The sequence below is a fragment of the Stomoxys calcitrans genome, chromosome 4 (assembly GCF_963082655.1).
Source record: "Stomoxys calcitrans chromosome 4, idStoCalc2.1, whole genome shotgun sequence".
Classification (NCBI taxonomy): domain Eukaryota; kingdom Metazoa; phylum Arthropoda; class Insecta; order Diptera; family Muscidae; genus Stomoxys; species Stomoxys calcitrans.
In genome coordinates this window covers 61,779,426-61,791,733 of record NC_081555.1, presented here as the reverse complement: position 1 = coordinate 61,791,733, position 12,308 = coordinate 61,779,426, and the positions used below count along the sequence as shown (strand labels likewise).

The 12,308-nt window shown below is 35.2% G+C and overlaps 1 long non-coding RNA gene across 3 annotated transcripts; it reads right to left on the bottom strand.

Annotated features, from left to right (window-relative positions):
• Positions 1-557: 557 nt before the first annotated feature.
• On the bottom strand, positions 558-11,890 carry LOC106084418 (uncharacterized). 3 transcript variants are annotated; one of them, XR_009397977.1, is made up of 3 exons: positions 11,799-11,883; positions 11,584-11,707; positions 558-2,254 (listed from the first exon to the last, which is right to left on the bottom strand). It is a non-coding gene; the product is annotated as an uncharacterized LOC106084418 (long non-coding RNA). The 3 variants fall into 3 exon arrangements; XR_001220815.2 differs by having other exon boundaries at positions 11,584-11,890; XR_009397976.1 differs by having other exon boundaries at positions 558-1,720; positions 11,584-11,890.
• Between the last annotated feature and the right edge of the window lie 418 nt (positions 11,891-12,308).

Here is a 12,308-nt window from a genome sequence, read left to right as displayed (position 1 = left end):
AAGCGATCCCACACGGAATCCACAATGTTCATCCGATTGGGCTAAAATTTAGTGTGAATATTGATATTGCTTCTACATAATCCGGAGTCTTAATTTTTAGTTCACATTTTCTTTTGAAATATAGGTGGTGGGAAATTAACGATAGTATCGATACTATCGATATTTATTGTTGAAATTTTGAAAATATCGTATGTTGTGGTTATCGATAGTTTGCCAGCTCTAGATACGATGCGGTTTAGATTAGGTATTTGTGACCAGGGGAATCCCGAAAGAAGGGGTTTAATTTCCTATTTTGTGGCAGGGATTCTTCTATTGCGGAGCTCGTTCAGGAGGCGATGAGGAAGATGTCTGGAACGGCAATAACCAATAGCCTTGGCATAAACCACAGAAACAACTTTTCCAGTAGCCATGTACTTGGGCTTGATTCTTAACCAGAGTCGGCCGTTTCTAACCTATGCCATTTTTCGGGAATTCCCGCCTTCAGATAAGCGAGAATTCCCTTTCATCCGCTTATAAATTGCCTGCCTAATTACTAAAGAGAATAAAACACATTCATATTGTTTTGTTTGTTTTTTACTAATTTCTTTTTTATGTTTTTTATTGATTTCTGCACTTCATTGTTTCATTTTACTAGTTTAGTGATGAGGGTTTTCCGAACGGGGATATTTAGTTGAGTGATGGTAAAACAGCAACTCAAAAATAATTATTGACATAATTATGAGACTCAATTTTATGTCAAATGCTGCAAGAAATAAAATATTAAAAAAACAAAGCTTTGATTTTAAGTAATTTCTCAAATTTTTTGAATAGTAAATGTTTGGTTGGTTGGCTGTGATTTGCGATTTCTTCATTTGCTTTTTTAAGTTAATTTAATTAATTTGCTAAACACATTCACAATTACAATTACACAAATTGTTTTAGTAATTAATACGTAATAATTATAATAGTAATAATAATTCACTTTCAATTGAAGTATTTAACAACATAGTATGGGATTGTTCTTCTTTTATATTCCATTTTTTTAAGTATTCCCATTTACATTTTTCTTTAGTTACTTGGTAAATTTTGATGGTTATGGGAGAAAATGATCAACATTTGAATTTTTCTGCCGTTGTTGTTGATACATCTTAGATGTACGAATGGCAAGTAAACAACATGATTTACTAACAAAAAATACATGTAGGGAAAAGAAAACATTTTTGTTGCTTTTTAGTAATGGTGAATTAAATTAACGGCCCTTGTATGCTTTTGTGTTAATAGTTAAATGTGGGTTTTTGCTTTTGCACATTAAATGTCAAATATAATTCAAATATTGTTTAATAAAATAAACAGATTTGTTGTTTTGATCATTTTTCTCATTGATCTCTTAATACATACCCTCTTTGAATCAGATTATTTTTGCTTGATATTTTGGGCATTTGAATTTTTTTTTTCAATATTATGATTTTCCTTGTTTGCTGGTTCCTTTGATGTTGTTGGTTAATTTTTAATTGTTTGTAAATTAATAACATTGTTGAGGCCTTTTTTCTTTAATGTTTCTTTCAATATTTGTTTTGAGTTTCTGGCTTTGTTTTTCCCTTCGTTAGTTCGTTTGTTAAACTAGGGTTCCTATTTTAATCATATTGAGTATTAATGTTTGTTTTGGTTGTTGCTGTTATTTGGATTCTTTCATTGTTACATAACTACTAAACGTATTTATTGTTTTTGGTTTTTTATTAGCCTATTTATGTATATATATATATATATGATTTTTATTTGGTATATATGCATGTATAAATATAAGTGTTTCCTTTGTTAGTTGCTTTTTGTGTTTTTCCTTTTTATTTGTTGTTACTTGTTTTGTTTGTTTTAAATACAGTTGTTTCTAGTTTTAAAAACACTTGTTTCTAGGCATTCGAAATGTTGGTTGTTTGTTTTAATTGAATTTCTGTTTTACTGTTTTTGTTGTTTAAGTATTCCTAGTTACTGTTAAGGATGTTGTTGTTGTCGGTATAAACATTTTGCCTGCATACACTTGGTCTTTCTGTTGCTGGTGGTATTATTGACAATAATTGATGTATTCGAAAAACTCCTATTCGCTTGTGAATAGTGTGCCAAATCACAACAAAAGCTGTTGGTGTATGTTTCCAAATTCATACATATTACAGAACGTAAAACATTGCACTGAAACTCGATGCATGTTTTACCAACTCAACTTCTTAATATCTCCTGTCGATGTTTGACTATATTACTCGCAATCGAAATATCGAGAAAACTAAAATGGATGCAAATATGCAACATTCATTCGTTAAAAATAATCTTTTTTTTAAGTGCTATTATGTATACTAACCAAAGTTTTATTAAGTAAAGGTCATGGCGGATACATACATAAGTGTTATTTGAAAACAGGTAAAAGCGCATACAGTTCTGCTAGGCCGAACCTTATACACTAGGATAGATCCAATGAAATATTGGCAGAAGGAAGCGTCGTATCTAAAGATGAGGGGAGTACTTGGCTTTTCATATAATTCATGAAATGGATGACACTCACTGCTACCGACAACTGAAGAAATTCTTCGATCTTTAAGCTTGTTTCGAAAGAGAAGTATATAAATCTTCGCAAACAGGCAAAAGAAATTGTAAAAATTTGACGGAGGCCGACCGGGATTCGAGCCTGGACGCTCGGAGCAACAGTGAGAGCCGTTGCCCTCGTCTGGCGTTTGAAGCCTTTAACACAAATATGCACATGGAAGCAATTGTAGTTGTATGAACAAAGCATCCATCACTTAAACACAGAACACATTCATTGGAAAAAACAGGTACTGTGACAAGGTGTCGAACTCACATTGTAAACGCGTTTTTGTGGTAAATTCGATATAAGTATGACCTACCACTGTAAGACGTTTGAGGCCCCACCTCCAATATGAATGATAAGTCCCGAAGATGAAACGCGTCCTTCTGGCTTTCCTTTTCTATTACAAAAATGCTTTGATCATTAAGCTCGCCTCGAAAGAGAAATAAAATATGTGAATAATTCAGAATATTTGCTGTTTTATGTGGTGTACCAGGATAAAACCACATTAGGTTTTTGCCTACCTAAATTGTCGGGAGCGATAATGTTTATATGAATAGAACACTGAAGAAGTAATTTTGCAATAAAAATGGAGAGAAAAATGTACCGCGTTCTGCGGAAATGGTAAAAATGGTGTTTGCCATTCGGATAAATATTCCCACACTAAAATCGCGATCATAATTTATTTATTTATCATAATTTATTTATGAATTATAGAAAAAAGGAGAAAGATATGTTCCAAATTACAAAGAATGAACAAAGACGCTTTCTTCAGCCGATATTTCAGTGGTTCTATCCCGGTTAACAGCAATGTATGCTCGCCACCATGGATCGCATTTGCCAAATTAATTTGACGATTTCTAATTGTAAACAGAAACTAAAAACATAGGTTAGGTTAGATAAGAGTGGCAGTCCTTTACAGATTCACTTAGACAATTTTAAGTCCATTGTGATACCAGACCAAGGCTTCTGGCGGGAATTGAACCCACGACCCCTGCACTGGTAATACCAGTACGCTACCAACTCGGCTACCAGGGCGCCCATAACTAAAAACATATATTTACGAACAAATTGAGAGATCGTTTATGTTGGAACTTTTAGGTTATGCTAAGCATTGGAAGTCATAATAAAGGGTGATTTTTTTGAGGTTAGGATTTTCATGCATTAGTATTTGACAGATCGCGTGGGATTTCAGACATGGTGTCAAAGAGAAAGATGCTCAGTATGCTTTGATATTTCATCATGAATAGACTTACTAACGAGCAACGCTTGCAAATCATTGAATTTTATTACCAAAATCAGTGTTCGGTTCGAAATGTGTTCATTCACCGTAACGTTGCGTCCAACAGCATCTTTGAAAAAATACGGTCCAATGATTCCACCAGCGTACAAACCACACCAAACAGTGCATTTTTCGGGATGCATGGGCAGTTCTTGAACGGCTTCTGGTTGCTCTTCACTCCAAATGCGGCAATTTTGCTTATTTACGTAGCCATTCAACCAGAAATGAGCCTCATCGCTGAACAAAATTTGAACACATTTCGAGCCGAACACTGATTTTGGTAATAAAATTCAATGATTTGCAAGCGTTGCTCGTTAGTAAGTCTATTCATGATGAAATGTCAAAGCATACTGAGCATCTTTCTCTTTGACACCATGTCTGAAATCCCACGTGATCTGTCAAATACTAATGCATGAAAATCCTAACCTCAAAAAAATCACCCTTTAGAAGGTTTTGTGCAAAATTTCCGCTTAAACATAAATATATGCGCGTTCTAGCACATTTGGACATTATTTCCAAGCACGTGGGCTATAATCCAGCAGGTTATCTGTTGTTACAGCAAATATTTCTACTGCTTTTACTAACAAATTTCTCTGGGTGTAGGCATTTCAAAACTTGGTATAACCATACCAATTAAGGCATGGTATGGCTATGCACAAGATGGGTGCTACGTTCACAAGGCAACGCCCAGATTATCATATCTGGTATTGTGGTGGTCAGACTCGGCCCCTTCAGGTCATCGATTTCAGCGATGATTATAGTATTATTGTGTTTAAATATTACTATGGTTTCAATTCCCTCTGGGCAAAACTTTTCAGCATTTTATTTGCAGTCATAAAACTTTAATAACTTTTAAATTTGTAATCTTAGTTGTAAGAATAAGTTGAAAACCAACTGGACAAAATTCGGAAGGCTACTCAGAAGAAGACTTGGGCAAGATAATTTAGATTGGCCAAACATAGAAGACATTGACGAAAATGTCAACAGGATTACGACTGCGCTGGTGGGGTCCTTCGAAGACAGTTGTCCTTCTCGGGAAAGGAAATTAGCCCAAGAGAAACCCTGGATGACCGGCGAGATTCGCAATATTGGGAAAGAGGTCCGCAGACTTTTTAACAGAGCACGTCGTAAAAAGGCGGAAGTTTATTGGGATGTGTATTACACACGGCTCAAGGAATACAATAAGATTAACAGAGCGGCAAAACGTGCCTCCTGGAAGCTTTTCTGTGAACAGGTCGACAGCGTTAATGACGCCACCAAGATAAAAAAGTTTCTCTCAAAAACCCATGTCCAAACTGAAACGTTAGTAGACGACATGGGAGTGAGAGCAGAGACAACAGAGGACATTTTGAGGCTTTTGATGAAAACCCATTTTCCACTGGATACGACGGGACTCACGCAAACACCGAAATCTTGGAATAATGACATTGATCGAAGGTTTATAAGGTTTATTATATAAATTAATAATATATAATACGGAATTTATGGTGAAGGAATCCCTGAGGAGCTTCAAACCATTTAAATCATCCGAGCCTGATGGAATATTTCCGGCGTTACTACAGAAAGAGGCAGATTTTCTGGCCCCTCGTCTGGCCAAAAATTTTCACAGCGTGCGTGGGACTTTTATATACTCCGAAAGCCTTGCAGGAGGCAAGGGTGGTGTGTATACCCAAGCCCGGCAAGGCAAGGGCAAATTGGTTTTAAAGCCTCCTCCATGACAATGCATACCGCCAGTGTGTACGTTTTGGCATCGATGGATTCTTCTATTTTATGCACAATTTTTAATTTTTGGAGCTTTTCTTTCGACCAATCGACACGAGTCTTTTTTTGAGAGATTGGCAAATTGGTTTTTGGAACAACAACAGATTTTGTGCGACCTTCACGAAATTCGTCTTGGAGTGAACTACCACCTCGGTTAAATTTACCATATCATCCATAAAGACTGCTTCTTCATGAAGCTTCATCGCCAAAACTTAAATTAAGTTAATCGATGCACTGTTGTTGAGTTAATCTACGTCAAAAGTTGTAAAAAATAATTGCACGAAAATGTTCACGATTTAATATCAAACGTTCTGAGTACGTATAGCCTCAAAAATGTCAAGCTTAACGATAGAGGTGTCAGTTGGCAGATTGTAACACAAGGGTTGTCCAATCCCGAAATGTAAAAGGCAACCCTCTAATGTGGTGTAATTTCAACCGAAACCCACCCCTTCGAAATTAATAAATAATGAAACTCACAACTGTATAAAAAGAAACGAATGCTGTTTTTATTTGTAAAATAATTATATTTCTTAGTGTTTTTACTGGTATAAAATAAATATGCACAACTTTCCAAACGTTTTGGCGAGCATCTTTCACTTGTATCAAGATAATGTTGTTGTAAAAATTAGACCAAAAGTGCAATACGTTCTTTCACAATCGTTTTTATTTCGAACAAATTTTTTTACAAAAACTTGTTGCACATCGACTTTGGTGGTACTCTTTTTGGGCGTCGCAAAAAGTAAAATTTTTGTTAGACGACAAAACAAGTTTTGGTGAGGAGAATATAATAAATTTTCCGTTTGTTTTTTGTTATATGGATTTTCAACTAACGAAAATTTATTTTGGTAAAGGTGGACTTAAAACCGATTAAAGCATTTCTTTGTACACTGTTTTAGTTACAAGTCATTTTTATTAGCATTTTATTAAAAAATACAAATATTAATCTTAAAAATCTCTCATTTCTCTCAAAGGTCGCCAAGGTTTGAATTTTACATAGATATATGTTTCTAAAAGCTCTTGTAAGTACCTCTAATTTGCGGCATTTAAAACTTACTATACAACTATGTGTATAGTAAGTTTTAAATCGTAGATCATTTGACATTGTGAAATAATTTAATATCAGATTTGACCCGTTCGCGATTGGGGGTATCATTTTCCCCTACTTGTTGCACTCCATTCACAGTGGTACAGCTGTACCAAGTGTGTAGTTAGAGGGTGTATGAAATAGGATGGTGTCTAGGGATAAAAATATGTAATTTATCAAAGCAAAATTGTGTGCGCAACAGACAACATTAGTTAACAACTATTTGAGTTCTGCTCACTCCTTGACTCTGATTCCGTTAACATTTTCAACAAAAACTTTTGTTTCTTGCCTTTTTAAAGATTTTACTATTAGTGTAAATAAAAAAAAAAATCAGAATTCCACTTTTACTTTTGCCCAAAAAAAAGTTTGATTGAGGCAATAGTGCATAGTACCCCCTCTTACAACCTCAGCTTTGTAATATCTCAAAATATCCGGATATGATCTTGCAAGGTAAATATTTTCTATCACCATGACTTGTTCGTCGATCTTATGTTACCCATACGGTCAATAAAAAAATTGAAATGCGTGATACTTTTTCAACAAACCTCCTAATACTTTGCCAACAAAAAGTAGTCAGAAGAAGTAGACAAATGTTATCCATTCTGTATGTTATGTTTGGGCCGAACACAACGAGCATTTACTTGTTTGATAGTTCCGTTGTGGAACAGCTAGAATATGATCAATATTGAATAGACAATAATGTTATGCATTCATTAAAGCGGTTGCAAAAGCTTCAGTTTCAAAGTTCTTGTAAAAATGTGTTAAACATTGCGATCATAGTCTCAAAGTACATGGCTCGTCACATTGCACAAACACAATTCGATGCTTCCTTCTTTAGCTCTTTATCGCTCCATCATTCATCTTAGTTCCCTGATTTACTTAAAAGTATGATTGATTGAAGTATGATACCCTAGTAAAAAAATTGATATTGTCAGATCCAAATATATCTCGTAAAAGATATAATTAGATCCAAATAGATCTGCCAAAGCCAATTATATATAATTATATCTGATGCTTTATATAACTATATCTGGTAATAGATATAATTGGATATGGGAACAGATACAATTATATCTGCTATATATAATTATATTCAAAGAGATATGCTATATATTACTATATCTGGCCTTGGATATAATTATATGTATCTATCTATTATATAAAAATGAAATTGTTGCTCATTGTTTGTTTGTTCCGTATAGACTCAAAAACGGCTAAACCGATTTTCAAGAAATTTTCACAGATGGTAGAGTTTGAGTCCCCGGTGAAAATAGGGTACTACATTTTTTAATATCCGAAAGGGGGAAGGTATTTAAAAGTAGTGTACAAATCTGACATACAAATTTATTCCTTGGTAGAGGTGCCTCCCCACCCCCCAAAACCCCCAGCAGAGCATATTTATCTATTGGGACAATATGGATATTAAATGAAAGCTATTTAAAAGTTAAGAAAGAATCTGACATAAAAATTTATTCCTCGGCGTCTGAGGGGCCTCTCCACTCTCCACCCCTCAACGGAACATATTTACCGATTGGGACAATATGGGTATTTGGAAGTTGAGTACGCATCTGTTATAAGAATTTGAATGTCCAATGCCACAAATGGGTACCAAATGAAAGTTCTTTATGGCTGGACTACGAATCTGGTATACACATTTGGCAGTGTGTAATAAAGTTTGATGTAATGCTTGTTTTTTAACAGTGAATATAGCACTACTTGAAAATCTATTTTTTAGTATTTTGGCTGCCACGACTTCATTTATGGCTAGGATATAGCTAGACATACCTTATATTATTGGAAACATTTCAAGCTTTAATTCAAGTTCAAAAAAATTAAAAAATCTTTTCGACAAATTTTTTGCGCAAAATTTTATTTGGTCTTGAAATAATTCATACAATCGGATATTCTCCGGCTTGTTTCTATTACAACTTGTTTCTATTACAAATAGAGCACAAAAAAAACCTTGTTTTTTAAAGGCAGAAATATGTGTTTTTGTTTTTGCTATGTAGTAGCATTTGACTGGTTTCTTAGATCTCGATTTTTTTGGAACCACCCAAACTCGATGGTAGGATTTGTCAAAAAGGTATGTCTTCTAGGTTGAAACTATGCTCTTAGGAGTATTTTCATTTGTAGAGCAGCAAGAAAGAAAGTTACTCCACTTCATATGTTTCTACCAAATGAAGACATCCAACAATTACAAACAAACACACTTGCCCAACTGCTACTCTAAGTATTCGTCGATTACCATAAGAGTAAGTTTTCAATGTAAGCATGTTTGCAGCCTACACTGTAAGCATATTTGCACCCTACACATCAAATATGTTTACATTGAAAACTTACTCTTACTTACAGACTTTCCTTTGTCCTCCTTTACCGCTATCATCAACAGATAAAAAGTTGTACACCTATTTCGAATTTTTTCCGTTTAGCGCACTATTTGTTCTAAGACAAGTATAAGAAAGTGGTTGGCTGAGTGGGTTGCGCAACTGACTAGCAAACGAGAGAACCCGTTTTCAAATCCCACCGGCGGCAAAAGGTCTAATACTGAAAAATGGTAAAAAATAAGAGTTTAATTGAAAACATCAATATTTTAATGTATAATAAAAACAAAAATTTTTTTTATACCCTCCACCATAAGATGGTCGCGACATTTTACGTCGATCTAGCCATGTCCGTCCGTTCGTCCGTCTGTCCGTCCGTCCGTCTGTCTGTCTGTCCGTCCGTCCGTCTGTCTGTCGAAAGCACGCTAACATCCGAAGGAGTAAAGCTAGCCGCTTGAAATTTTGCACAAATACTTCTTATTAGTGTAGGTCGGTTGGTATTGTAAATGGGCCATATCGGTCCATGTTTTGATATAGCTGCCATATAAACCGATCTTGGGTCTTGAATTCTTGAGCCTCTAGAGTGCGCAATTCTTATCCGATTGGAATGAAATTTTGCACGACGTGTTTTGTTATGATATCCAACAACTTTGCCAAGTATAGTTAAAATCGGTCCATAACCTGATATAGCTGTCATAAAAACCGATCTTGGGTCTTGACTTCTTGAGCTTCTAGAATGGGCAATTCTTATCCGATTGGAATGAAATTTTGCACGACGTGTTTTGTTATGATATCCAACAACTGTGCCAAGTATGGTTCAAATCGGTTCATAACCTGATATAGCTGCCATATAAACCGATCAGGGATCTTGACTTCTTGAGCCTCTAGAGGTCGCAATTATTATCCGATTTGCCTGAAATTATGTACTACGGATCCTCTCATGACCATCAACATACGTGTTTATTATGATCTGAATCGGTCTATAGCCCGATACAGCTCCCATATAAATCGATCTCTCTATTTTACTTCTTGAGCCCCCAAAGGGCGCAATTCTTATTCGAATTGGCTGACATTTTACACAGGTCTCCAACATGTAATAATATAATAATAGCAGAGCAAATCTTTTCTTATATCCTTTTTGCCTAAGAAGAGATGCCGGGAGAAGAACTCGGCAAATGCGATCCATGGTGGAGGGTATGTTAGATTCGGCCCGGCCGAACTTAGCACGCATTTACTTGTTTTATTTAAGATTTGAGATCCGATTAGATATTATTATACATTACTAGATCTGTTTATATCTCGGACAAATTCGAGATACAACTGTGTCTAATTGTATTAGAATGTATCCAATTGGATACAATTAGATCTAATTATATATATCAATTTTTCGGATCCAATTATATCTGCCATCAGATATAATTGGATCTGACCATATCAATTTTTTTTAAATCGGGTAATTGATTAACAATTTTGCAAAGTGGTTATTAACTGCATAAACAAATTTATTTGAAAGTTGCCCTTTTTAAATAACATTTTCGAAATGCAAATTTTGCCCATGAACATTCCACTAAGGAACAGGGGCAAACTTCTCACATATCAATGAGTGCAGTCCGATTCAAGTTTAAGCTCAATGATAAGGGGCCTCTTTTTTATAGCCGAGTCCGAGCGGCGTGCCGCAGTGCGACACCTCTTTGGAGAGAAGTTTTACATGGCATAGTACCTCACAAATGCCACCAGCATTAGGAGGGGAAACCGCTGTGACAAATTTTTTTCTTCTGATGGTCTCGCCAGGATTCGAACCCAGTCGTGCAGCGTCATAGGCGGACATGCCAACCTCTGCGCTACTGTTTAGCCCGAAACTGTTTTTTTTTTCATTTTCATTTATTACGTATTTGTAGGATTCGTACCCCTATTTTAAAATGTATGTCCATATTGTTATTATCGGATTATATGTCCGTTTGATGGGAATTGAAGGAGGGACGAGTGCTAGAAACTTGACTTATGTAGCCATTAGATGATAAGACATGTCATATGTAATTTCAAAAACAACAACTCTGAAAGTTGTGCACATCGTGTGATACGTATGAAAAATTTATAATGACAAATGAATTTTGGAATAAATATGCAACTTTTTCGATTAAATCGCGCTTTTATTTAATCGAACATATATGCCGATTAGAGCGCGCTCTATACGTATTCGACGTACATAAGAAAAGTCTTATGAATACGGAAAGTGACAGCTCATATGACATGTCTTATCATCTTATGGCAGCTTTACTGCTTAGAGCTTTTACATGTGGACGGAACAAATCCCACGGTATCCCACTGCTATATATTGACAATCATATTGTCATTATTAGGTTACATATCACCTTACATAAAAGGCGGACTCTCAGTCACTTGTTAAATGTTTGACTGTTACGTTCGTCTTCTACTCCAAAAACCATCTCATTTATGCCCAGATTTTTTTTTAAATCGGCAACATGCCCTTTCGAGCCCTTGAGATTGTTGACCTAAAATATCGATGTCAAATTCCTGCTCTTTTCTCAAATGAGAAACATACAAAAAGATATTGATTTTTTACCTTAAACATATGGGACCAATCACATAATGTATATAAAAATACTGCACTCTCTTTCCTTTACTTGTTTAAACTCTCCGCTAACTATTCATTTCATTAGTGTGGCACACTTATGGTGATTTCGATTCTGAAAAAAAATGTTACACTAATGTTGCACTTATACGGGACAACATTTTGGGAATGCTGCCTTATCCCTCTCATAGTTTTACACTTTTTACATTTTCAATCGAACATGTTAATATGCCCGTATATTGTAATTTCAACCAAATAATGCTGTAAAATGTAGCAATGCATCTAATATGCCGTTAGCTAAATAAAACGCGATTACTTTTTCCTTTTTTTATGTATTTCTTTTTAATATTTTGCCAAACATTCTACAAATTGTTTTCTTCTTCTTCTTTTCAACCAAAATTAGCTTGAACGGTGGCATGCACATGAGATGATAGCAGCTGATTTAAAGTGCGGCATTCTCCATCCTAGCCTAGCCACGGTGTAGAAAATGCAGCATTTTTTCACTTTCAGTGGGCAACACCATTACAAACGAACATTTACCCGGTGGTGGGGTTACACTTTTTTGGAGAATCGAACACAAAATTTCGATCTCAGTGCAACATGTCGAAAAAATGCTGCACTTTTTTTCACAATCGAAATCACCATTACTTTGACTCATTTTTTTATGTTAAGGGCAGTATGTACCTCTAGCGAAATTTTCGTTACCATAAGAAATG